Source organism: Ambystoma mexicanum, chromosome 5q (genome assembly GCF_040938575.1).
Source record: "Ambystoma mexicanum isolate Mex_15411 chromosome 5q, UKY_AmexF1_1, whole genome shotgun sequence".
Lineage (NCBI taxonomy): Eukaryota > Metazoa > Chordata > Amphibia > Caudata > Ambystomatidae > Ambystoma > Ambystoma mexicanum.
The window spans coordinates 856,309,114-856,336,653 of NC_090933.1; positions in this window are offsets into that span (position 1 = coordinate 856,309,114).

Sequence of the window (27,540 nt, forward strand, 5' to 3'; positions counted from 1 at the left end):
ATAAATAAAAAGGGCCAGCTGGTGGCAAGTGCGAGGTAAGTGCAGAGCAAGTGCTAGGAAGGGGGCTGTAGGGATACAGTGACAGTCCCACAGTGTAGGGGGAGCCAGGGAGGCAGTGCAAGTGGAGAGTGGCTGGGCCCTGGACAGAGGTCGCTGAGAGTGGCCCAGATGCAGGTTTAGTGCAGAATTCAGAGGGGAGTTAAGCAGGTTTAGCAGGGGAGAGGGAGAGAGAAGGCAGAAGCGAAGAGGAAGGTTTTGAGGTGCTTCCGGAACCGGAGATGGTTCTCCTCAAGTTTCAGGGAGGCAGGAAGGCTGTTCCAGAGGGAGGCCCCTGCTGCGGAGAGAGATCTACCCCCAGCTCGTTGCTTCGAGAAGCGGCTGACCATGAGGGAGTTGGAGACGGATGAGCGAAGGGCTCGTGAAGGAAGATATTTAGGAAGAGAGAGTTGAAGGTATTTAGGCCCCAGGCCCCAGAAGGCCTTGTGGACAATGCAGAGGGTTTTGAACTTAATCCTCGCAGCCACTGGGAGCCAGTGAAGAGATTTCAATCCTGGAGAGATACGGTCCCTGGGCTTGAGGCCAAGGATAAGTCTCGCAGTTCTGTTCTGGATAAGTTGCAGAGGGCGGAGAGTGGAGGCAGGGAGATTAAGATAGAGGCTGTTACAGTAGTCCAGCCTTGAGAGAACCAGGGCTCGGGAGACAGTGAGCTTCTGGGGGAAGGAGAGGAAGGGAAGAATACCTCTGAGGAGGTGCAGCTGGTAGTGTGATTTCTTAGAGACATCAGATATATGAGGAGAGAAGGAGAGTGTGGAATCAAAGATGACCCCGAGGTTTTTAGCCTTGCAGGTAGGGGCAGGAAGGGGGCCAAGGGAGGCCGGCCAGAGAGCTGCAGGGAAGGAGGGAGTGGGTGTGCCGATGAGTAGAATCTCAGTCTTACTGGCGTTAAGGCAGAGGTCATTGGCGGCACACCATTCCTGGATAGCAGACAGACAGTCGGAGATGAGGGAAGGAGAGGAGGAGGCCGAGGGTAGCCTGAAAATTAGCTGGGTATCGTCCGCATAGCACTGGAAGTGGGGGCAGAGAGCGGCGATGCGGTGGGCAAGGAGTGCCAGATACTGGTTGAAAAGCCAGGGAGAGAGGTTGGATCCCTGGGGGACACCACAGGTGGAGAAAAAGATGTCAGAGAGGAAGGAGCCCATTTGGACCTGGGAGGGTCGACCGGAGAGGAAAGAGGTCAGCCATGCCAGAGCCTGACCAGTGATACCCAGGTTATCACGGAGACGGTTGAGCAGGATGGCATGGTTGACAGTGTCAAAGGCAGAGGAGAGATCGAGCAGAATGAGAACACAGGGAGTGTTGGAATCGAGGTTCAGGAGCAGGTCCTCACGGATGTTCAGGAGAGCAGTTTCCGTGCTTCTGGCCGCTCTGAAGCCGGATTGATGGTCATGAAGATTACCAACAGATTCAGCATGGAGGTTAAGCTGGGAGATGGCCAGTTTCTCCAGGAGCTTGCCCAGGAAGGGAGTAATGGAGATTGGGCGATAGTTGGCCGGGCAGGAGGGGTCGGAAGAGGGTTTCTTGAGGAGGGGGTGCACAAGGGAGTGCTTGAGGGGGGATGGGAAGACTCCAGAGGCGAATGAGTGGTTGCAAAAGTCAGCCAGGGCAGGAGCCAGGGAGACGATGTGGTCCTTGATGGTTTTGGAGGAACAGGGGTGAACCTGTTTAGACGAGGCTTTCATAGATCGGACTTGTCTGGAAACCTCATCAGCAGAAAAAGGTGGAAATGCAGAGAAGGAGGGCGGAGGGGCGGCTACAAGAGAGCAAGAGGAAGAGCCGGGAAGAGAGGGAGGGAGGAGAGAGGAGGAGAGTGAGGACAGGATGTTCTGAGTTTTTGAGATGAAGTGCGAGGCCAGTGCAGTGCAGAGGGCCTGGGAGGGGACAGGAGAGGTAGAGACTGCAGCAGGGTTGGCCAGCTCCTTGCAGATTTTAAAGAGTTCGGCCGAGTTGTTAGATGCCTCAGAGATGCGGGCTTGAATAAGGGCTCTCTTCTTAGTGAGAACAGAGAGCCGGTATTGCCTTTGGAGCAGGCGGCAGGCCAGTTTGTCAGAGGATGAACATGAAGCACGCCATTTCCTCTCTGCCACCCTGCACTTGCGTTTTAGGGTGACGAGATCCGAGTCATACCAGGAGTTACATTTGGCTTTGGGCTTCAGGCGGATTCTCATGACGGGGGCAAGGATATCGAGAGTATCGGATATAGAGGAATAGAGCATGGAGAGGGCTGTGTCAGGGTGGGAGTCGGCCGAGGGGGAAGGAGGGGGCGAGAAGGTAGCAGCGAAAGCCTCAACTGACACGCGCTTCATGGGTCGGATGACCGAGAAGGTGGGTGGCAGTGAAGAGGGTGGCTTTGCCTGTGGGGTAGGGAGGGAGAGGTGGGAGGATAGGAGAAAGTGATCGCTCCAGGAGAGAGGAGTGGAGAGAGGGAGGGAGAGGGGAAGGTCAGAAGAGATCAGAGCATCAAGAGTGTGCCCTGCAGAGTGAGTAGGACCAGACGGGAGAATAGAGAGTGAGAGAGAGTTGCAGAGTTCGCGAAAGAGACCAGTGGGGGGACAGGAGGCATCGAGGTGGATGTTGAAGTCACCGAGAAAGAGGAGTTGGGTGGTTGAGGACAGGAGTGAGGAGGAGAGATCAGCCCACTCAGAGAGGAAGGAGGAAATTTGACCAGGTGGCCGATAGATAGTAGCCACGGTAAGGGAATGGCTAGGAGAGAGAGAGAGTCGGCAGACAAGACATTCAAAAGAGGAGTAGGTCTGCGTAGGAGTGACAGTGGCAGGAATCCACTCGGGGAAGATAAGGGCAACACCACCCCCTGAACGGTTGGGCCTGGGCACGGAGAGGATCTTGTAGCCGTCAGGTAGGAGTGTGTCGAAGCTGGCGGCAGAGCTGGCAGTGAACCAAGTCTCAGTGAGACCGAGGACGTCGAGGTCCAGTTCCTCAAGAAGGCGACTGATATCAGAGGAGTGCTTGATGGCAGAGCGAGAATTTAGAGTGGCAATGTGGAGAAGGTTGCCACCCTTGAAAAGCTTCCGGGGAGGGGTACAGATCAGAGGTATTTGGGCCTCACTGGGCATTACTGAAACTCCATGGCGGTGGCAGCTCCATGCTGAATTTGTGAGGTGCTCTAAGTATCCATCCATTTTGGGATAGCCTGGCCCTGCCATATGAATCAGGGGATTCCTGATAGGAGAGAAGATGGTGCCTGTGGCATCTTGGTTTCTATTACCTGTTACCTTGTTTTCCCAAAGTCCTGGGAAGCCCTGACTCTGTCCCTTCCCCTGACTGGCTTTTGGGTGGAAGAACCATATATGGTATTGTGGGGAAGCCCAGGCCAGACTGGCTGGAGCCTTCCCAGTGACTGTATGTTGTGGGTACACCCTTGGGGTGGGACCTGGGTGAATGGAGTTTGTGACCAATATGCATTCCATGTTACAGGTGTCTGGTATCTGTGTGTGTGACACAAAGAATGAGACAGCCCTGCCCGAAACTGATATGAATGCAGTGTGGTGTGCTGAAAGGCTGGGTGCTTGCCCCAATCCGCATTCCTTGTTATGGGTGTATGGGTGGAAGTGAATGGCCTGAATGCACTGTGAGCCTGAGTGGCTGCCTGCCTGTATGAATGCCCTTCTGACTGATTGGCTGACTGAGCTTGGCTCAGCAGTGTGAATGAGGGACAGATCTGTATATCTGGGGACCTCTCAGTTACCAAAATTGTTCAGAAGCTAAAGTTGAAACTTGACGCTGTTTATCCTTGAAGCCCAGCTGGAAGAAGAAGGTTTACTGCAGTTCTCCGTCGACGAAATCCAAAAGCTGCTGTATCTGTCAAGGGTTGATCCAAGAGAGGACCTGTTAGGAGACCTCACCCTGAGCTATGAGGTAACATCATGCAGAAGCTGATCTTCATCAAGGCACCCTGGAAGTCAGTCCCAAAGGCTGTCAACCGGAGACAGGGTCCGCCTAGAAACATTGAAGTAAGCACCAGGACATTGAGGCAATCGACATCCATCGCTGTTGACCGGGGTTCGGAGGACCGCCATAATCTTGTCGACCAGAGCCGCTATGCTCCACCATTGCCTAAGAACATTTAAACCAAGTACTCCCTTGCCATCACCGTCGACCGCTTTTTCTCACCAGAGAAAATCGAGGTTGCTGACGACCAAGGAGAATCCGTAAGTGGGTTTCCTGCCACCTGTAATCCACAAAGATGTGGACCAGTGAAGATCCAGCCGTGGTCGAATCCCGATTGTTGATGGCAACGCCGACACCCAACGCCCGCTGCCAGGCCTACACTCATCACTCAGTCCTCTTTGCGGCACCAACCTCTGTCGCTGAGGTGCACTACATGCCTCATCTACGCAGGACATCCACAACTGATCGTCGATGAGCACCACGAAATTCGAAGTTGCTATCCTGATGATGGTGTTTATCTTTTCTTCACGGAATCTCGACAACTGTAGCTTCTGCTTTAAAGGGAGTCCACTCACGAGGAATCTGTCGATGAGCTGTCAAAGAAATTCTGCGAAACTCAGGTACATTGGGTTAGGGGAATTCTTTTTACCAGGAAACAAGACCATTGAAATATAAAATGGCCTGGGCTTATTAATACACTTTATTACAGGTTGCCCAGGTGGGGGTATCCTCACACATAATTGTATCTTAGTAACTAAAGGACTATTCTGCCATTGTTTAACCCAACTTGTCTTCCTTCCTATGTCCTATGCTGATACACATTACTGATTCATTTGTATGCCTTTAGAACTGTCAGCAGTTGGTACATTTTAATGGAGTCAATAGTTAAGTGTAGTACCACATAGACATTGCATGTATTTGCCATATTAGATTTGCCAAAGTACAAAGTGTTTCATTCATTGATGTATATATCTTGAACCTTATTTTTATAAAAAGAACTGTGTTAGCACATAACATAGTGTGTGAACATTCCTTTGTGGAGGGCTTGGGGACTATACTGTGCTTAAGAACCAGCCTCCATCATCTCCTGAGAGATTAAGCCTTAGTTGCTCGTCCATACTACCGTATAGAGAATCTTGTCTGGGGTGCTCTGTGCTTTTACTCTGCCATATAGAGGGCAGGAGTACAGCTAACCCCCCCCTCCAGTCTTTACAAGGATGACTAGTCATTTTTTGTCTTTTATTGGTGTTTTTGCTGTGGTGGTGTGGACCTAGGCGGGGATCAGCTTTGTTGTATATAATTATGTGGTTGTTACAGGTGTGTAAGGTTAGTGTGAGGGTTTGTGGATTGAAGTGGAGTGGGGAAACTGAGGTGCTTGTGTGAAGAGTGACACGTGGCGGACCGATATGGGAAAAGGGGTGGGCAAGGGGCAGTAACGCACTGCTGAATCAGAATCTAGGTTTAATAAGCATATTATAAGTGAGTAGGGCCATCAAAATTGAGCTGTTGATTACATTGGAGTATATGTGTATGGCTCTCCCTTTGTATCGGGAGAAAATTATGAACTGTCAGAGGGAATGGGTGGCCGAGATGGGAGCAGGAACGTATAAACCATGGACAGAACAGGGAACAAACAATAAGGAGGTGTTTGGTCATATGTACATATTTTTGGCAGCCAAGTATAAGGGAAAGAAACTGAGGAACAAAAAAGGGGGTTATAGAACTATGGTAGATGGTGGAGGATTTGGAGGATGCTCCCCCTGACCCTACGAAAATAGCGAGTTGGCCACCAGTAATGTGTGTCCCGGCCCCATCTGTGCCCATTGCCCCGAATACCCATGGCTGCCCTGTCCTACTGAACACACTACCCTTAGTGCAGCCTCACCCAGTAGGGTGTTATCCCACATGTGCAGCAATATGGTACATGAATCCCACCTATATCCCATTGACCTCCACTGCCCCTCCTCCTTCAACACATGCACAGCATGAGAATATCCCGAATCTCATAGCATCTGCAGATGCTGAAGCGCACAGGGAACCAGAGATGAGTCCACAGAAGGATTTAGAGGAGGCTTTAAGAAAGACAGAAGAAGAGTTAGCAAGGTTGAAGTTGGGCAGAGGGTATGGGCAGAGAGGCCCAGTTGGAATGGATGAGTGGCATGCAGGAGATATCCTGTTCAGAATTGATCGTATAGCGATTAGGGATGTACATGTAGAGATAGAGGGCAAGGGGCAGTATTCTGAAGGGAGGCATAGAGGAAGACTATGGGTTGGGAGTTTGGATTATGGATCAGTTTAGTCTGATGCCAATATTGTTGCAGTTGCAGAAGAGGGAGAGTGGAACACAGAGGACGAGCAGGGGGAAGATGTGGCACTGCCCATGATATTGCAATGGATTAAAAGTTTTTGTGGGCCCAGGTTGAGAGTGTGCAATGGGCACATGCTGTGATAAAAGGGAAATGGGGGGTAAGATTGCGAGAAGGCCAGTGGTGGCACAGTTCCCATTGTTGCATAAGGGTTGTGGGAGAACACAATATCTACCTTGGCCACACGTGGACAGGAACAAATTGATACAGTGTTTCTGTCTCTCACTGCGAGCACAGGCAAGTGGATACATGCCTTTGAGAAGCAGACAGCAGGAATTACCCTAGCTGTAGGTGACATGAAGAGCTTTTTCACCGCAGTACTAGGGGACCAGGCATATGACATTTGGGTCAAGGCAGGGCATATTGGGATATGGATAGGGAACAACAGTCATGCCAGGGCCCATTTAATGACTATAGGGCCAGAGTGTCGGCAGCAATGCGACACACATATCCTGACACACGTGACTTATCAATCGATAATGGCATGAACGATGCGAGATGATGAGAACCCAGCACAATATATATTGAAAACACAGGAAATGTGGAGGGCAGAAATGGGAGAACCATGGGACTTGTCCATACCATTTTTCATTACCAAGGAGGACTTGGTAAAGGAAGGCCTCCCCAAGGAAGTACAGAAGGCCCATAATTGTACATCATTGTAAAGGACTGAGAGAGAAAGCAAAGGAAACAGCAGAGTGGGCACAAACAGAGGAGGCAAAACTATGACAGAAGAAGTGAGCCAAGTTGATGGTGGAGGGGGAGGTAGTAACTACTCCAGAGGTAGGACAGACAGAGCAAAGGGCGATTCCAGGAGAGTACGAGCAGGCCCCACGTGGGGAGGAGGGTACATTTGCAACGTGTAATATCAGGGACAGTATCCGGGAAGATTTCAAGGCGAAAACCCCAGAGGAAGGGGGGATATACAGGATTTAGGGGGGCCAGAGGAGGATTCAGAGGAATGGGCCCAAGGGGTGGAAATATGGGGCAGTGTTTGACTTGTGAGAGGATGTGCCATTTGCCAAGGGAGTGTTGGAGCAGACCAGTGGCTGCATATGACCTCTGTATGCCCCCATACACGCAAGTAGGACAAGTACAATAACCACAGCCATATGCCGTGGCACCCTCAAGCATTCCCTATGGTGCACCAGCCATGATCCCACCCATTGCACTTGTTGACCAACCACAGTATCCACAGATACCCACACCAGTGCTAATAGCGTGCCAGTTTATGCCATGTATCCAGCACCACCACAGGCCCCTGAAGGGCAAAAGAAAATGCAGTACCCCACCCCAATTATCAGGGGGGCAGTGTGATAGGGGGGAATCGCTTCACATTTCCTGGGACAAATACCTGTCATGACTAGGACAGCCCACAGAGAGCTTTAGCTTGCCGACTCCTGTCAGTCACTGCCAACCCAGAAGAGGAACCATTGGTGGGCATGGAGATAGGAAACAAATCATTTGTTTTCATGATAGACATGGAGCAACAAAGCCATGCATTAGGGAGGGGCATTTACCCTTATGGGTGAAGTTATGGACACACAAAGGTTCTCTGGGGCAAGAAAATCAGTTCCATTTGCAGACAAATTACCCATTAATGTAGGTAACTGGGAAGTGCGAGACCCATTGTTGTTTCTAGCTGCGTCACCTGTGCCTTTGTTGGGGAGGAATGTGTTAAGTAAATTAAACATGACAATGTCATTCACAAAGGAAGGTGTAGTGTGTTCACCTCATTTATGTGCTATGTAAGAGCAAAGGCCATTGTGCACACATTGAGAAGTGAGGAGGCAACCCGAGGACTGCCTTTACACCCAGACCTGTTCATGTACTGGGTTACAATGTTGCTCAACGCAGTGCCAGGGGTGTCCAAAAGGCTGTGGAGGGTACCATCCAAGTTCCTGTTCTCCCCCAAGACCCAAGACTGGCTGCAAAAACCTGGAAAAACCTCCCGAAAAAAATAAGAAACACCAAAGAGCATTTTAAATTTTGAAAACCTGGCTCTTCAACACCTCGAAACCAAATTGAAACCAACTCAGAAAAGGATGTAGGGCATGGGCATAGCTTGTAGGTAAATCAATCCAAACCCAGGCTACAGCAAAGACAAACTGTGATAAAAGGAATAGCCCAATACAAAGACGGAAACTCAACAGTAGCTAAGTTAACCTAATGACAAAGAGATGAGACAGCCTTATCACGCTGAAACCTAACCACCGAAAAGAAACAACTTTCTTGAAATAACAAAGGAAATGCAAAAGGAATATGCATCCTTCCTAACATGGATACTAACCAACCCCAGAACTACTAAAACCACTCCCCGCCGCACAAACCTCTCACACTCTAACCAAATACAACCACAACTCACAGACCCCCAGCAGCAACCCACACGCACTTCACCACACTGCAGAAACAATCACACCTACACCACACAGACCCCCAAACAACAGCACACAACGGTGTTAACTGAACCGAAGCTTCCAACAGTACTTCACAGCTCCCTTGCTCTTTTCCAAACTTTGTCCAACTAACATGCTTAACCTATCCCCCTTTTATTACAGATCCGCCAGAGCGCCAGGGGACTACTCTGGTGGTGATAGGGCACGGTACAAATATCCTTTAACATTATCATTAACATTAACATGAAGGAGGGACGATTCTCACACTAGATTTTGAAGGGGAGATTCAGGTATCCCAAGTGTAGGTGTTTCCCCATGTACTGTTCAATCTCAAATCTAGGCATTTCTCCATGTACTGTTGAATCTCAATTTTAGGTGTTTCTCTCACTGCTCAGGCATCCTGCGTGTAGGTATTTCTCCATGTACAATTAAGCATCAAATTACGTTTTTTCTCCCACTGCTCAAATATGGCAAAAGTAGGTTTCTCTCCATGTACTGTTGAATATCAGATGTGGGAGTTTTCTCCCACTGCTCAATTATCCAAAATGTAGGCATTTCTCTATATACTGTTGCATCTCAAATTTAGAGGTTTCTCCATGTACTGTTGAATGTCACTTCTGGCATTTTCTCCCACTGTTCAGGCATCATAAATGTAGCCATTTCTCTGTTGAATCTCAAATGTAGGCATTTCTCATGCACTACTGAATCTCAAGTTTAGGTGTTTCTCCCACTGCTCATGTATCCAAAGTGTAGGCGTTTCTGCATGTACAGTTGAATATCAAATGCAGGCATTTCCTCCCACTGCTCTGGTATTCCAAATTTAGGTATTTCTCCATGTACTGTTGAATCTCAAAATCAGGCATTTTCGCCCACCACTCAAGTATCCTAAATGTAGGTGTTTTTCCATGTACTGCTGAATCTGTGACAATGGCAGCAAGGTTTATAATACACCACTCTGCAGGCATGGCTATCAACACACATCAGTATACAGCAAGGACTATGACACACATTGGTTGTACTGATCAGATAAACTCTCTGCATACTTACACTATGCCTCAACACCTCTGACAGCAGAATACAGCACAGACCTAGGACAATTTGGGCACGCTGAACACATAGCGAGTTTCTAGAACTGATGCCACCCCTACTGCTCTCCGCACCCATCCACATGCCTAACCGCATGGGTTGCTTCTCTACCAGAGCCTGGTCAGCCCTGCTAAGCCTTTCTTGGCCAAATGCACACACGCATCCTAATGGTGCTGCATGACCTCCAACACTCTGTACTTTTATCCACAAAGGGTGTTCCCACTAATGGCACATTGAGACTATAGTAATGTTAAAATTGGTGCTATACAAATGACAAGCACAATACAATACAATACATGTGCCCAGTATCATAATTCAATGTGTTGACGATTTGTTAGTGTGCAGTGCAAATAAACAGCAATGCAGACAGGACCCCATCACACTGTTGAACCTGTTAGCAGACAATCGGTATGAAGCAGACAGGATCAAGATGCAGTACTGTCAACAGGAATTGCTATATTTAGGACAACTGTTTGCCGTGGATGGCAAGAGTGTTAAACCTGAGTGTGCAGCTGCAGTGCGCAGCACCTCACAGACAGTGACAGTTAAGATATGCAGAAGTTCCTGGGGTTGTGTAACTATTGTAGGACATGGATCTTTGACTGCACCACATACACAAAGCCATTATAGCATGGATTAAAGGAGGCCCAAAAGACAAACAGCTCCATAACATGGATAGAAGAGATGCTCACAAGCCTCCAGGAGCTCAAAGACATTATTGGTAAAGCCCCTGTTTTAGCAGACCCCGACTACACAAAGGAGTTCTATTTGTTTTCCCATTCAGATGGACAGATGATGACAGCAGTGCTTATATAAAAAAGTACTATAGGTCACAAGCACATGGCCTATTATAGTGGAATGGTGGACTCAGCAATGCAGGGACAGTTCTCATGTGAACAAGCTCTGGTGGCGGCTGCTTTTGTCATTGCAAAATCTGCCACCATCACAATGGGGTGTGCAGGAACTTTATCTGTGGAACACACAGGCCCTCCTTACGACTCCGGCGGAAAACAATGGTGCTATTAGCACCATGGTCGATGCCGGAGTCCGCCATGGCGGAATTGGGAATTACCACCCCATTCCAAGGTTGGCGGGGCGGTAATTCCCCATGCCACCATGGCCCTTCCCCATTCCCATTTTTGCCCCATAGGGCATAATGGGAATGGGGAAGGCGGTAAGTACGGTACTGCAAATTACGGTACTGTACTTACCTCGAGAGTCCCTTTGCGGGCCCCTACTTTAACGACTGTTCTAGACCAGCCGTTAAGGTCGGGTCCCGCAAAGGGACCTCGTAGTAAGGCGTTAAGGGTTTAACGGCGCCGACACCTTTTACGGCGCCGTTAACCCCTTAACGCCAGGATCCTAATGAGGGCCACAGTATTTGCAATTCTTTGGAAGTCCAAATCCACACTGACCACACAGAGGGCATCAGCAAATGAAGTGATTTCATGAAACCCATCCATTAACATTGTTAGGTGCAAGACCGTTAACCCAGTCACATTTCTCACTGAACCAATTATTGAAGGGGACGAAGTGCATGAATGTGATATCTATGAAGGCCATGAGTATGACATGCCCAAAGTGAAGGACTGTGCACTTGACGAAGGGGAAGTGTTCTCTGTGGATGGTTCAGTGACCATTGAACAGGAGACAGTTAAGGGGCCACAGTGGTTTGCCTAGTAGAACGAGAGTACTAGGTGTTGGTTCATAGAATATATGCATTGTTCTGCCCAAGCAGCAATGTTCATTGCCTTAATTGAAATGCTGGAAGCATCCCAGGGATGCAGAGTGAACACATATTCTGATTCTGTGAATGTTACCACCACTGAGCACTCAAAATTGTCCCACTGGAAGAGGTGGGGTTTCGGAGGGTCAATTGGTCCCCAGTGCAACATGCATCCCTATTAGACAGACTGCGTAATGCTCTCTCACGGCCCACACTTTCACGGTAGTCAAGTGCACCATCCATACAAACAACACAAGATGAATTTCCCTTGATAATGAGGCAGCAGATGAAGCAGCCAACGTAGCAGCATATCTTCCAGTGCCAGCCATTGTCACCTAACCAGAAGTAGTACATTTGCAAGTACAATTAGAGGTCCCATACACAGCAGTACCAATCACCCAAATTATTGAATTACAGGGACAGGCACCACAGGAAGAGGAAGAGTTGTGGAAAAAAAGGGGGTATGATATGATATGATATGGCATTTATAACGCGCCTATACACAAGTGTTTCAGGTGCGACAAGGCAAGGGAGGGGGAACATAGGGAAGACAGACAACAATCCTACTAGGCCAGGTGTCATTCAGATCGTGCAAGTGCATGGGAAGGGGGAAGGGGAAAAGTGTGGTGGAAAAGGGGAGGGACAGTGCAGTACATGAGCATAGAATAATAACTTAAGTAAGTAACGGCCATTGGTGGCAAATGCAAGGTGTGTGCAGACATCAGGTGTCAAGTGCTGGTAGTGGGACTGTAGGGATACAGAAACCGTCCCCAAGTGCCGGATTGGTCAGGCAGGCAGTGCAGGTGGGAGTGACTGGAGGGGGAGGGACCTGGGCCCGAGAACAGAGGGTGGCCAGGTAATCAGTGAAGATTCAGAATCAGCCATGAGGTCAATAGGGGAGAGGAGGAGACAAGGCAGAAGCAAAGGGAACGTTTTTGAGGTACTTTCAGAACCGGAGATGGTTCTCCGCAAGTTTCAGGGAGGCAGGGTGGCTGTTCCAGAGGGAGGCCCCAGCCGAAGAAAGAAATCTACCACCAACTCGTTGCTTGGTGAACTGACTGACGATAAGGGAGTTGGAGGTGGATGAGTGAAGAGCTCGAGAGTGAAGATATTTAGGAAGAGAGAGTTGAAGGTATTGGGGCCCCAGACCACAGAAAGCCTTGTGGACAATGCAGAGGGTTTTGAATGTAATCCTCGCAGCCACTGGGAGCCAGTGCAGAGATTTCAGTCCTGGAGAGATACGATCCATGGTCTTGAGGCCAAGGACAAGTCTCGCAGTCCTGTTCTGAATGAGTTGCAGCGGGCGGAGAGTAGAGGCAGGCAGATTTAGAAAGCAGCTGTTGCAGTAGTCCAGCCTAGAGAGAACCAGAGCTCTGGAGACAGTGAGCTTCTGGGGGAAGGAGTGGAAAGGAACAATGTATCTGAGAAGGTGCAGCTGGTAGTGTGACTTCTTAGAGATGTCAGAGATGTGTGGAGTAGAAGATTACCCCATGGTTTTAAGCCTTCAAGGTAGGAGCAGGAGGGGGGCCAAGAGAGGCCGGCCAGAGAGCGACAGGAAAGGAGGGAGCAGGCATACCAATGAGGAGAATCTCAGTCTTACTGGCATTAAGGCAGATGTCATTGGTGGCACACCACTCCTGAATAGTAGACAGACATTCAGTGATGAGAGATGGGGAAGAGGTGGCCAAAGGTAGTCTGAAAATGAGATGCATGTCATCAGCATAGCACTGAAAGTTGGGGCAGTGGGCAGCAATGCGGTGGGCCATAAGTGCAGGGTAAAGATTGAAAAGCCAGGGTATGTATGTTTGCAATCACCCAACAACCTTATCTGAAGAAAGGTCCTCACATGTAAAGTAGTAATGCTCTGAGAGTTGGTAATGGTTGCCTTAGAACAGCTACATCATCCCTCGAGTATGTCCAAACAGCATATTGCTGCAGACATCCAAGAAGACTGGTTCATACCGAACCTTCAGAAATTATAGAATGTTTTTGTTGCCAACTGTACCACCTGTCACATGTATAACACAGTGCAAACATAAAGGACACTGTGTGGCACATTACCCCACCCTAGTGGACCATTCCACAAGCTCCATAGACATGGGAGACCATTGCAATACCTATAGATACCTTATTGTTATCGTATACCCATTCTCCCGGTGGGTTGAGGCTGGGCCATGTGCACATCCAGATGCTAAATCTGTGGCCACATTTTGTGGGAGTGTGAAGTTCTCAAATCTAATAAGGGCACCCACTTCTTCAACAAACTAGAAATAGCTGCATTGTTAGGCATTCGGCATAGGATCTGCTCAATTTACCATCCTCAAAGCAACATCATTGTTGAGAGAACAAATGCACTTTTGAAGGGGAAATTGTCAAAGTTATGTCCACTGTTTGCCTCTGGACCTGTTCAGTTTGAGAACGTAAATCTGCAAGGACTATCACCTCTCACCTCACGAGATTGTGATGGGGAAGAGAATGAACATGCCTCTTTCACCTATATGTAGTGCATCTGATTCTCACAGGGCTGTGAGTATTTTCTGGGAAGAGTTTACAGGGTATCTACATCAGTTAACCTGATGCATAAAGGTTTTCCCTTGACAGATAGCACCAAGAAGAGCAGAGGTGGAAGAAAGCACGGCACCCAAGAGTGCATGCTCTCCACTACTACAACTGGATCCTGGAGACACCATTTGAGTCTGCAGGTTTGTCAGGAGGTGGAGTCAACTGGAAGGCACCCCATGTAGCTTCCCCTTTGCCAGAGTCACAGGCCCTGTCAGAATAAAAGATGTAACTGATTGAGTACAACACCAGCTATTCCCATTTTGCAGGCAACATTTTCAATACATGTTGTGTTTTCCTTCCAGGGTTGTGTTCATTCAGTGGTATAATTCACATTTATTTCGTACTATGCATAGTGAAGGATACTGTGATCACTGAATGGTTGTCTCGTTCTCCACCCTCCTACATGTCTCTCATCATACGTAATGTGTAATAATGTCTATATTGTATATATGTTTAGGTGTTGTAGGATTGTGTGTATATTCCTTAGCTCAGGTTATATGGTGGGGGCATATGAAGGGTTGGTATATTATATGGTGTGTAGAATATGACATTTTTGAGCAAGATATTTTACAGAATTCTATTTTTCCAAATAATGTGGTCAACATTAAAATAACTTGAATAACAGATAATAACACCTGGTTTAATAAACAATGTGTTAGATGCAGGGTTGAAGAGAAGGGGTATTATCAATACAAATGGGTGGTGTTTGATACAATGACCGACGTGCACCATCAAGAATTCAGTAATCCATAATATAGTCACATGTGTTCAGTGGGGAAGGAGAGGTCTGTACTCTCATCCAACATGCATCAGAGGCACTCAAGATGTTAGTACCCCAAGAAATGCCACTTCTGGTAGCCCAGTGTTTGGTTCATTTGGCACTATGTCGTGTACGCAGCATGTTCCAAGGGCACAGAGTACAGGTCGTACTGATGGATAAGTATGACGAAGAATGTGCAAAGAAATAAAAGAGCCCACAGTGCAAGACAAGCCCACTGCTAAAAATGGAAGGAGTTGCATTTGTAGCCAACAGATGGGAGGAAGCAGTAGTAAGCTGTGCAGCAAGTGGGGTTGGCAGGGTTCGATGAAGAGATAATATGGAACATGAGCAAGAAACATCTCACCATATGGGGTACGTATGTCTCAAAGCTTACATGGATAGAGGCAAAAGAAACACCAGTGAAGGAAATGGCATTGTTCCTGTAGGAACCAACAGCAAGTGCAATAAGATATTGTTCATTCCGGACGTTAGCAAAGAAATATCATCCCTTACAGACATTTTCTGGGTGTGCCAACAGCAAGCTTGCATGCACCTCCCGCCATCATGGAGAGGGACTTACACATTGACAACACTGCATTCGGCTGTTTTGGTAGTTCTTGATGCACACTTGTCTGTGGCAAACATGTCAATATCAGAGACACCCTAACCCCTGCAAGTTACAAGGAGAAAACACTCAATCTGAAGAGGACGGCAGATGACAATTACCTGTCTGAAGAATCATCCAAACTACTGAAAGCAATCCCAGATCAATACTGCCTCTACACGACGAAAGAAGTGTTATTTGACTCCCTCCTAGTGCCAGGCATCCATGCTGTGGCAAACGCAAAATGGATGCAGATGATTCAGTTGGCGAATGATACAGAGCAGGGCCTGAACTTGATAAAATTGAGCTGCACGCCATACGGCTGATGACCCTGCAGAATAGGTATGTCTTGGATTTACTGACGGCCAAGGCAGGGGCTGTGTGCAAAAAGATAGGGGTGTCATGTTGCACATAAAACCCCTAAATGATGCAGACAATGGGTCCTTGTCAAACACAATAGGGGCCCTACACAAGTTGAAGACCGGCATTCAGACAGAAGCAGGAGTGAACGCTGAAGACTAGTTTGATGTCATGATCTCCTGGGCCCCAGCCTGGCTAGGAATAGCACTGACGATATTGGTCCTTATTGTGGTGTTCCTTCTGCTAATATTCTGCATGTGCCAGATGGTTCTTCAATGTTGTACCAAGACTCTCCCAAACAGTGCCATGATGATGGTCTTGATAAGGGAAGCTAAAGCACCTCTCACAAAATACTTGTTCACCCAGACTGAAAGGTGGGAGGAGAATATAATGCCAAGGATGGAAAACATAGAGCGGCCCATTGACCCCCTGAGGACAGTGTTCACACCCAGACCAGACCCTGAAAACTACTGTGAATGCTGGGTTGACTTAGCAGGAGATGGAGGGTGTTGTTTCATGACTAGCACCCCAGGAGAGTGCACTCAGGATTAGGGAAGTATACGTTATGTGTGTAAATGATGGGTACCCGAAAATTAAACATATAGAAGGAGGGAAGCTGCTGGGTTAGGTAATGGAGTTTTAACTAAAGGGGGAAAGTTGGGTGGCACGTAAAGTTCCCATGCCCTCCCAAATGTTTCAGGCTTAGAAAAATGTATTAGCGCATGAGAAAGGGAATATGTGCGGTTGCAGGGGGTGAACATCACAGTGGAAGTAGCAAATGCATTTGTCTTATAGTAGTCATAGAAGTGTAGGTAGGCCCAGGTATAGGGCATGCGTGATATTGTGTAGTAGCAGTAGTAAAATATAATGTCTAACAGTGACAATGTAGACATGGAGACTGGGTGTGGGAAACACTGAAACATCGCCATATTGGAAGTGAGGCCTAGTATTTTGCATTACCCAATGGTGGTGTGGCAGCGAAGTGAAATTAAGAGTTTTAATTATTTTCCCTTTCCTAAACCCCAGTAGTGAAGCTGAGAATAACGATATTCATGCTTAGCCGATAAAGTTCCAATTGTACCAAGCTGAAGGCCTGTGAATACAGAACGGAATGTGAATGGAAAAGCGAGGTTAGGACTGCGCCAATCTTGAATGACAAACCCAATGGAGCCAGGTTAGTGGCCTCAAGTTGCCAAAATGCTTGTTCTAGATTTAGGACTCTAGTGCCCCCCAGAATAATGGTCATCTCATTTGAACTGTCAGGTGGCTGGAAAATAGAATATTTAAATCCATCAGAGTGAGGCCAGTTTATGTGATCCTGTAGAGAGCAAGGCAATGTACCACGGGTGGTCATACGATAAGGGGGGAGGGAGGATCAGAATATCCCGTGATTTGTGATTTGAGGAGCAAGAGTTGATAACAAAACAAATATAGTCCTGCGACAGGGAGGAATGACTGGGACCTTTCACCTCAGAGTTGTCCAGTGCGCTCATGCTAGCGAATAAGTGCACACCACATGATTAAGCTAATGGGGCGGGCAATGTCTAAGGTAGCTCACCAATCCAGTAGTTGGGAACCAAGGTGATGGACTAGGAGACCACATATTAGAGGTCAAGTGTAGATTAGGATGTGGCAAATTGGTCAAGGGACTATAGAGAACTGGTAGTATGAAAGTAGGTGGTAGTCAATGAGGGCGGGGCATTAACACTGTACATTGTCTGCATCATGAGTGATGATTTCTTTCTTTAAAATCTCAGACTTGCTTTGAACTAACAGAGAGATCTGTAACAATTTCATTCTACAGGACTTTCCTCAACCTTTTTTCCTTTTTGTATACAAACTTAAAGGAATGGTTCGGTCAAAATTTTTTATTGCCCCTACGGGTCGACCATGTGTTTTTGTCCATTAAACGCACGCTAAAACAGGCATCAGGGAGCCGCCATTTTGTGATAATCCTATCATTTCCCCCATCGCCCTGGCTGACCTGCTTTTGCGGCACTAAATCATATCCCCCGCCCCTGAGCCTGACATTATCAAAACATTCATATTCCCCGCCTCTCTCCGTAACATTTCTGTGCTGCATAGGCAAACGCGCCCAGTCGTCTTCTACGCGACTTCACACAGAACCCGGAAACCAACACAGATCAACTCACAACACAGTGTGCCACAATTCGGAATATGAAACTGTACTTTTATTTGACATTAAATGTTTATAGAATATTCAACAATTGCCATATGAACTCTGAATGCCATTTATTTTCTTTTATCTCTATCCGCAAATCCGTAAATGTTTATCGTGAGTCACGCGCTGTTCCTTTATGGTACACAGGGTGTTGGTTTTCGTTAAAAAAAGCACCTTGGTCGCACGTTGAACCGCAAGGCTGTTCCATCAAGTAGGCACTAGGCCAGCTTAAAGGTTGATATGTTGCTTCTAGCCGCTAGTACCGCGTAAGGGCATATGGGCCCTTGGCGATCGTCCCATAAAATCATCAAAATGGTGCAGTTGTTTACATTAAGCTGCAGCTGGCGGTTGAAAAAACCATCTGCCGGCGTCTGAAACTGGTGGCAGTAGCAGTAGGGAAGGATATACCTGTTTTGAAAACATAAAATGTATAATTAGTCTCACCAGCCGATCTTTATTAATATTATTCATTTTATTTATTGCGGCCGAGCTGAAACTATTTGCTTTCAAGGATAGTGAAATGGAGTATGTTCGGCTCTAAAATCAATGTGAAAAGTAACGAAATAAATCGAGGTTAGTACACAATGAGAAACGACTTTTTGTCTACATGCGTGTGGAATGTGGACCTGCATGCACATGTGCCCGCTACAAGGACGATCAAAGAAATGCTTTCCAAACTCTTCATTCATTCATTTATTCATGCATCCATTCATTAATTCTTCATTCCGGTATAAAAGCGTCTAAAGAGTTACTTACATTATATTTGCAATTTCCATTGTGTCTCTGCGTAATGCAGTCCGTAAATCCCACTGTGCTTTTGACAACAAATTCTCGTATACTGAACTAACATGAAACTCGGTATAGTTTCAGAATTTTCTGCCTTAGTGTCTCTTACGATATTGCACCCCCCCTTCAAATGAAGTTCTTTCGGCATGGTCTCTGTCTCTCAAGGTCAAAAAACAATAGAACCTTATACTGCCAGTGCGAGTTGTGGGCCTCTTCAGGGCGCGAGCTGAAAATCAAAGCCACTGACCTTCACTAGAAATGAGCATACATTCTTTCTTTGCAATATCCCATAGTAAAGCCATCTGTGAGAACTTGAAGTTTCGAATCCATTTATGTACTGCGCCTCAATGTGCAAATGCGAACTGGCTTCTCTCCCATCTGCAACGGCTCGCTTGGCGCGTTTTAAGGTCCCCAATTTTGTCCTCGTTGTCTGCGTGCTTTGAAGCCCCAAAGAACCATAACTATTGAGACTTTTAATTTTTTGGAGAAGGTCAGGGAAAGTATAAAGTACCAGAGCAGTTGAGTTGAAAGTGAGATTTATTGTTTGTTTGTTTTATTATTTGCAATACGCAAGCCTCCCCTCGGTTAACAGTGCGCAGCATTCACATGAGATTGCGAAAATTAGTTACATCAACAAAAATATATACATACACATATAGACAAGGTCAGCAATATGAGGTGAATAGAGAGAGAATTCAAAGATGACACCCAGGTTGTTCGCCACCCAGGATGGTGAAGGTAGGGGTTAGGGTTAGCGTACTTTGTATGTACACCGTACAATAACATTTATTTACAAAAAGACAATCGTATTACAATTATTTAAACCGGGATTTGTACCTCACAACCAGCTCTCCTTTGGGTGGACATGGCACAGTGGCGATGTTGGGTGGCAATGGATCAGTGCTCTGCACAGAAACGTTTAAAATTCCATATCTGTGCTTCTCTAATACAGCAACAATAAGGCTTTTGACAAAGTCGAACTCCATTTCCTCATAGACTGGTTTGATCACCCATTGCTTACTTCTTTTTGAAAAGGCCTTAGTGTAGCGAGGCATCCTTACATTACCCGTAGTCCTAGATTGTTCACGGCCGAGATTCTCGTTATGGGCCAAGACGGCAAGTAGAGTCCTATGTCTCATGCCCTGTATGCTGAAATGCAAGCGCTTTGGCCTGTACTTTAGGCACATATTGTGGAACACCTCCAAACCTCCTGTGTGACAAAATCCTGTCAGTCCCCTCAAATCGCTTGATAGAGTTTTATCGAAAACAATCTTCTCAATGGCTTTGTGTGTCGGTGAAGATGGATTCAACCACTTCTTCTTCCGTGCCTCCGCTGGGGACAAAGGGCCATGTTCACATTGGTGGAAATGTAGGTTTTCTGACCAGCAGTGCACGTTGGTACAGTGGTGCATCACTGATCGCCATTTTTCAAGTAGTATTTCCACTGAGCCTTCACAAGTTTTGGGGCTCCACCAAAGATGGTTGCTGATAGACTGGGACCACTCTGAAATACTTTCCAAACCTTTTTTTTCCCTGCAGCCGAGATTTTCTTATTGATTGATTTAGCAAGAGGCCATATGTCAAATTGATGTTTAATATGTGGGAACTGCTCTCTCATTGTCTTGGCAATTGAAACGTGTCTGTCCGTGGCTATGAGGTCGATGAGCATTCCCCTCAATTGTAGATATTCCACTGATTTTATAAATCCTAGTTTCTCCATGGCCACTGAGGATGTACATTGTGTTACCTGCACGATCACCAAACTCACAATCTTCTTACTATCCATGTTCTGAAAGTGGTAGGTGCAGTACTTGGCAGTAAATCCAGGGCTGTCACACTGTCCACCGCCGGCTAGCCTGAATCGTTTGCCTTCGAATGTACTTGCTAGAGACAATTGTTCAATTTTCCAAGCATCACTAATGGCCGGAAACAGATAATCATGTTGGCATTTGTAGTACTGCGTTTTTGAAATGAAATGGAGTCCCAGAAACTGAAAGAAAGACTCTAACTTTCTATAACTGGAGCCACTAAAAAGTGATGCAGCTGCACACAGTAGATTGCCTGCTGGCAGTTTCCCCAGCATCGGTTGTGCAGACCATGAGAACATATGATGTAATCTACAGGCGGCATGTATTGTGACGTTACTGCCTTGTTTTTGACGAGTCACATGAATCAATGGCTTCCCACATACTTTCCCTCTGACGGAATGCCCACATTTCAGGATACTTATAATATCCATCAAACAACTGTCAAATACTATGTATTTGCCCTCTTTCATTAGACTGTCATCCTGCGTCAACGTTGTTTCGGCCTGTGACGTTGAGGACATATCACTACATTTGAAAGAAATATCGCTGCTATCAAGTTCTGATGCGTCGTTGAATGCTGCTGCTGGTTCATTCTCTGTCATTTCAACATCTGCTACTTCAACATTGATGGGAGAACACAACAATGTCGACAGCTTATTTGGTGGCAATTTTTTGGCGGGTGTAGATTGTGTAAATTGATCTGCGACTACTTCAGAGCTATCTTCAATGCATCCAGTATCATGTTGTTGTGGTGGTGCGGTCGCACTGTAGCAATGGTCTTTTACAACTTTACTGGATTCTCCAGACACATTCATTTCATGTTCTGGCCATTGGACATGAGCATCTCTAGTCTCAACACGCGTTGTCTGAATTAATAGTTCCTCCATAGTGTAAATGGTCTGGCAAGCAACATCTCTCATTCACTTCACTGTCTGTGTATGTATAGTTCGGACACCCACGGGTAACTAGAGGACAGATTGGAAAAGGGATGTTCAGTTTAAACACAAGATAAAGTATAGTACAATTGACTGGAAAAAAACATAAAATAGTCCCGAGCACAAGAGCACAAAAAAAATTCTAAAGTTATGAACTGTTTGTAACTAACCTTATTTTTGTTTCTTTTCTTTGCAACTTTCTTGACTCGAACTTCAAGATCTGCACGTTGTTGCTCTGATTCGTTTCCGCATGTTTTCCCTTCCTCTGGCGCTGCAACGGCTATATTTTCTGGATCTGCATAGACAGCACGGAATGACGCTCCATCGACTCCCTGAAACATAGTACTTTCATTATTATGTATCACAATATTGAAAACATAAAACACACGTGAGGACAAACACACAGGTACATCTCAATAGCTAAACATGAATTAAACATTGTGTACAACAATCAAATGACAAGTATTCCAGCTCTGATGATCCAGTTCGATGAAACTGTCAGTATCCACACCTCTGGCTCTGAATAGACTTCCATGAATGATTGTATGGGAGAGGAGGCATCAGCAACTCCCTGAAACACAGTACTTGCATTAGTATGGTTTTCAATATTGTTAACATAACACACACTTGGGGTCGACGGCACAGTTACATATAAAGAGATAACCACAAATGATGGATTGTCTAAAAGAATCAAGGAATATCTAAATATGATGAGATTTCATCGACTTATTTCTCCAATTTCTTTACATCTGCATCACCTACAAGGAATGTTGTCATTGTAGAGGACGCTCCATCGTCTCCCTGAAATACAGTACTTGCATTAGTATGGTTTTCACTATTGTAAACATAACACACACTTGGGGTCGACGGCACAGGTACATATATAGAGATAACCACAATGATGCATTGTCTAAAATAATCAAGGAATATCTAAATATGATCACATTTCATCTACTTATTTCTCCGATTTATTTACATCTGCATCATCTAAATGGGATGTTGTGATTGTAGAGGAAGCTCCGTCGTCTCCCTGAAACACAGTACTTGCGTTAATATGGAAGAAAGTATAGCAAATGGAATCACGTAATATGATCACGCTCGATGGAGCTGTCAGTATCCATACCTTGTGCTGCTGAAGAATATCTAGGGATGTTGTAAATGTAGTGCGCACTTCCGAAAGCTGTTGCGCCGATTCGTATACGCAAGGGCCCGCTTCCACTTCCCCTGGAATTACTTGAATGTCCGGCTCTGCATGAAGTGCAGGGGTTGACGCTCCATCTACTGCCTGAAACTTAGTACTTGTATTAGTAAGGATTACAATATTGAGAACATAACACACACTTGGGGTCGACCGCACAGGTACATATCAATGGCTAACCACGAATGAAACATTGTGTAGAACAATCAAACGACAAGTATTCCAGCTCTGATGATCTAGTTCGATGGAGCTGTCAGTATCCATACCTCGTGCTGCTGAAGAACATGTATGGATGTTGTAAATGTGGTGCGCACTTCCGAAAGCTGTTGCGCCGATTCGTATCCACATGGTCCCGCTTCCCCTGGAATTACTTGAATGTTAGGCTCTGCATCAAGTGCGTGGGTTGATGCTTCAACAACTGCCTGAAACACAGTATATGCATTAGTAAGGATTACAATATTGAAAACACAACACACACTTGGGGTCGACCGCACAGGTACATATCAATGGCTAACCACGAATGAATCATGGTGTAGAACAATCAAACGACAAGTGTTCCAGTCCTGATGATCACAGTCGATGGAGCTGTCAGTATCCATACCTCGTGCTGCTGAAGAACATCTAGGGCTGTTGTCAATGTGGTGGACGCTTCAGCATCTCCCTGAAAGACGGTACTTGCATTAGTATGGATAACACTAATTATAACTCAAAACAAAAACCAGGGGATGACAACTATATCAATTGGAAAGCACTAACCAAACATTTGGTAAAATAATCACACGATACATAAAAACTATTACTTGACATGCATGAAACAAGTCTGTAGCGGAATAGCCAAGTAAGATTACCTGATACATGCTAGAAGTGGTTGATAACTGCGAGCACGTCACGGATGTTGAATGTTCATGCTTCAGATTCAAGGGATAGTCAAGCAGTTGTAAAGGTAAATTATTGTTTGATAAAGAAATATTAAAAATTGCCATGTAAGGAGACAGAATACTTGAGAGTAATGCTATTGAAAATGCGCAATATAGCACAGTTCCCTGTGCCCATATATAGATTTCGTTTTTTGTGGGTTATGAAATCAAAAAAGAATATATTGATAAATGTCATTATTCAAAAAGCTATACACTCATATCAATGTCGAAAGTATTACAAGGGACACATCACCTAAAATATCAATTAATCCATTCGCTACCTACACACTACCGCAAGGCCTAAAGCAAAATGCGGACACTTGACTCACCAGTGGTGGAATGTTGACGAATAGAGTGGGAATAGCATTTGCGAGCAATTTTCGTATCGTTCGCCGTTTATTCTTCTTTGTTACCCACGATGTGGCATACATGTTTGAGGAAAAGTGCCGGCTGCAGATGTGGTATCGATCACTCCTCTTGTCCTCTAAGACTTGTTGGACTCTACTTTCCAGCTCAACCAGTGTATATCCGCAATGTCTGACCCATTCTCTTATTTGATCAACAGTTTTCGGGAATACATGCATTGTAGTGCCTTCAGATTTAGCATGGGTCTTCGAAGGGCAACCGCTAATCGAACAGTCAGGCATTGGTGAAAATTCTGAAAAGTAAATATCGACATTATTATACAATCTTGATGAATAAAAATGTGATACAAAAGTAAATGAACCATACAATGTTCAATGCAAGGTTTGTTTTGGTCGCTGGAACTATACCAGTTCATCATGTGTGGCTTAGTATTTGCATACGTTGCAGAAATGTGTAAATGATGTGACTGAACTCTGAACATGTGACTCGTCCCTTAGGATGTTTTTTCTTGCACGAGAAGGAAACATGCTTACATTATAGACTTGACCCCCGAAGGATGCAATTCGATGACAATTGACACATATGAAAATAAATAGATCTATTGATAACATAAAAGTTGAAACTCAAGTCAATAGCAATGAGACCAATGAACATAGCACTATTCAGTACTCTACTTGCAAATAGATAGAAATTTTAAAATCAACAAAATATGACTGGGATACATGGCCTTACCTTGACCAACAAACAGTTGGATTCAGCAAGCCGAGCAGTATCTTGCAGGAGAACAGGTAGATGGCCACAGGTAGCAGACTGACGAGTTTGCTCGAAGCGGTCACAGAAGTTCACGGATAGCACGACGATGAGCAGATTAGCATAGATCTTAGTGGTTCTCAGGTAGCATGTTCAGGAGATGACTTGCAAAGCACAAAGATGTTCTCATGAGACATATCAAGTGGTTTATAAAGTATTAGAAACAGGGGTGTGTATGTAAATGAATGACATGTGTATGTCGTGGTATTATGTGGTTTTCCAGGGGCCGGCCAGCGTGAGGGTGGCGGGACCTGCCTGGAGACACGGGGTCTGAGGAGGCCATGTGAGCGATGGCCCCTGGGCGTGGGATACCTTTTGAAGTGTACATGGTGTTTGTCACCTTGGCCGTTTGCGCCCCTGACAGCCCCCCATGCCAGCACTCATCCCCGGGTGCGAACTGCCTTTGATGGGGGGTGGATGGATGGATGGGCCGGTGGGCATGCAGACAAGGCACAGGAAGACTGCTGAATGGAGACACACTTATGTGGATTGCAGGGGGGCGGCCTGCTTCAATGGGAGCCCTGTCTGGAGACACGGGGTCTGAGGAGGCCATGTGAGCGATGGCCCCTGGGCGTGGGATACCTTTTGAAGTGTACATGGTGTTTGGCACCTTGGCCGTTTGCGCCCCTGACAGCCCCCAATGGCAGCGCTCATCCCCGGGTGGGAACTGCCTTTGATGGGGGGTGGATGGATGGATGGGCCGGTGGGCGTGCAGACAAGGCACAGGAAGACTGCTGAATGGAGACACACTTGTGTGGATTGCAGGGGGGCGGCCTGCTTCAATGGGAGCCCTGCCTGGAGACACGGGGTCTGAGGAGGCCATGTGAGCGATGGCCCCTGGGCGTGGGATACCTTTTGAAGTGTACATGGTGTTTGGCACCTTGGCCGTTTGCGCCCCTGACAGCCCCCAATGGCAGCGCTCATCCCCGGGTGGGAACTGCCTTTGATGGGGGGGTGGATGGATGGATGGGCCAGTGGGCGTGCAGACAAGGCACAGGAAGACTGCTGAATGGAGACACACTTATGTGGATTGCAGGGGGGCGGCCTGCTTCAAGGGGAGCCCTGCCTGGAGACACAGGGTCTGAGGAGGCCATGTGAGCGATGGACCCTGGCCGTGGGATACCTTTTGAAGTGTACATGGTGTTTGGCACCTTGGCCGTTTGTGCCCCTGATAGCCCCCCATGCCAGCGCTCATCCCCGGGTGCGAACTGCCTTTGATGGGACTGGATGGATGGATGGCCGGTGGGAGTGCAGACAAGGCACAGGAAGACTGCTGAATGGACACACACTTATGTGGATTGCAGGGGGCGGCCTGCTTCAAGGGGACCCCTGCCTGGAGACACGGGGTCTGAGGAGGCCATGTGAGCGATGGCCCCTGGGCGTGGGATACCTTTTGAAGTGTACATGGTGTTTGGCACCTTGGCCGTTTGCGCCCCTGACAGCCCCCCATGCCAGCGCTCAGCCCCGGGTGCGAACCGACATCCTTTGATAGAGGGGGGGGTGGATGGGCCGGTGGACATGCAGGCAAGTGTGTGGGAGCGAGGGGCCATCAGGCCCCTCTCATCCTTTACTTCTCAGTAGAAACTCGGACCAAGTGCCTCCAGTAGTGGGTTCGCCCTTGCCCTTATGTGATGTTAACTTTGGTTGACACGTTACTCGGATTACGAGGACGAACAGTTGCGCGAAGTTCGTGCATAAGCACCATCATTATCCTCAACACGGACCGTGTGAGGCAGGCTGCCCTGAAGTCTGGCAGCTTGGTGATGCATTGTGGTCGTGGCTCGCCTTACGAAATGTAGGCCACACATCCCGAGTTTTCTCAGCAGCAGCAGTTCTCGTCCTCGGTTGGCATTAGCTCGCACCGATTGCATGTGCACCAGGTGGAAACACCGTCCATGCGACTAGGTCCAGGCTCTTCAGCTGTTGAATCGTCCTCCCAACTGCTGTCCGAAGACCCATAATTTTCGCGTGTTTCCCTTTCCAGTAGTTCCTCCCTGGTATACTCGGGCTTGTACATGTAGGGCATTATTGTATCCATTGTGTGTTAAACAAACTAAAATAATTTATAGCGGTGGTACTGGTATCTGTTCACACGGGCTACAAGCAACGAAGGTTGCTGACCAGAGCACAGAAACGAGTCACTGAATACTCAAAATAACACAGAGAGAGGAATGGAATCGAAAATCTGCTGCTGTGTGTTGTGAAATGGTCTGTTAATACTTATTGAGGAAAGAGGCGTCCTGACATTTCCATGGCGACACGTCATTAGCTGAAGAGCAGCGAATGTTGACACAAGACGTGCTCTGGCTTTGTGAAATGGGCGGTACGCGTCTGCTGATGACAGGCTCAGGGCGGGAGATATGATTTAGTGCCGCAAAAGCAGGTCAGCCAGGGCGATGGGGGAAATGATAGGATTATCACAAAATGGCGGCTCCCTGATGCCTGTTTTCACGTGCATTTAATGGATGAAAACTCGGGTAAGGTCCATAGGAAATTTTTCTAAAATCGAGCGACTTACGCTTAAAAACACATGGCCGACCCGTAGGGGCAATAAAAAATGTTGACCGAACCATTCCTTTAATCTTATTTTCCTTGCAAAGAGGTGCACCAAGCCTTTTTCCTCAGAGTAGTGTTTTATATCGTCTGGTTGTCTGGAGGTCTTGCCTTACCGTGTCCACCACACTGTAAGGGACCACACCATACTTTCTTTCT